The following is a 1,227-nucleotide window of genomic DNA, read 5'->3' as shown; positions in this document are numbered from 1 at the left end:
GTGTTTGAGGTAAAAGCACAACCATACTGACTGCTCTCATTTTAAATTTGTGACTATGCACATCAAGTGGGCCATTGATGATGCCTGGCAATCATATTATATTTCTCTAGTGAATTTATTTTTTCACTCTCCTAGACAACTATTTCATACTTTCCTATTAGCTACATCTTCCACTTCTTCTTCTCCTTCTTCTTCCCCTTCTTCTTCTTCTCCTCCTCCTCTTTCTTCTTCTTCTCTTTCCCCTTCCCCTTCTTCTTCTTCTTCTTCTCCTTCCCGTTTTAATGGATGCTTCACAAATTTGCATATAATCCTTGCACAGGGGCTATGCTAATCCTCTCTGTATTGTTCCAATTTTAGTATATGTGCTGCCAAAGCAAGCATTCTCTTAGCTTAGAGAAGATGACTTCTCCTCTTGTTTCACTGAGAAATAAGCACAATCAGAAAAGAATGTCCATAAATTCCCAGCATCTCTACCCAACTAAACACTTTTGTGTACAGATACCCTGCCTTTTCTCTTGTAACAATGGATGAACTGCCCATGATTCCATCTGAGGCTAACTCTTCCACGCCAGCACCTTACTCTGTGTTATTGTTTCAGTAATTCTCTCCTTTCTCTCCTGCACCCTCAATTTCCCCTTTCTGATAGATCTTTCCCATTAGCATCCAAACAAGATGTTATTTATCTCACTTTAAAAGCAAACAAAAAACACTTTCTTACAACTACTCCTCCATTCTTCACCTTTCCTTTACAGCAAAGGTCTTTCAAAGGTTTGTCTGTTTCTCTGATTCCATTTTCTTTCCTCTTATTTTTTTCTTGGTCCCACTCCAGTCAGGCTTTTGCCTACACTGTTCCATGGAAACATCTCATGGTCACCAATCATTTCCATTTTGCTAAATCAAATGGTCATTTCTCTTTACCCATCAATAGCAATTGACTAAGTATTCTTTAAATACTTTTTTCTCTTGGCTTCCCAGAGACTATACACTCTCCTTGTTTCCCTTCCACTTCACTGGCTGCTCTATCCCAGTCTCTTTGGTTAGTTCCTCTTCTCTTCAACCTTTCTAATTGTGCCCTAGGTAAGACTCAGTCTTTGAACCTCTTCTTTTTTCCATCTATACTCACTCAGTTCAATCTTATGGCTTTCCACGTATCGTATCAGTAACTATGATCCCATTTTTATAAATTAACCAACTATAGGTATTCATTTACTCAGAAATGAGACAGAA

The 1,227-nt window shown here is 38.4% G+C and overlaps 1 non-coding gene across 1 annotated transcript; it reads right to left on the bottom strand.

Moving 5' to 3' along the window:
- Positions 1-274: 274 nt before the first annotated feature.
- Positions 275-377, bottom strand: LOC137220285 (U6 spliceosomal RNA). Its single transcript, XR_010941595.1, has one exon. It is a non-coding gene; the product is annotated as a U6 spliceosomal RNA (small nuclear RNA).
- Positions 378-1,227: the final 850 nt, after the last annotated feature.

The sequence above is a fragment of the Pseudorca crassidens genome, chromosome 2 (assembly GCF_039906515.1).
Source record: "Pseudorca crassidens isolate mPseCra1 chromosome 2, mPseCra1.hap1, whole genome shotgun sequence".
NCBI classification, from domain to species: domain Eukaryota; kingdom Metazoa; phylum Chordata; class Mammalia; order Artiodactyla; family Delphinidae; genus Pseudorca; species Pseudorca crassidens.
The sequence above is the reverse complement of the archived record's forward strand: the minus strand, read 5'-3'. Positions and strand labels throughout refer to the sequence as shown.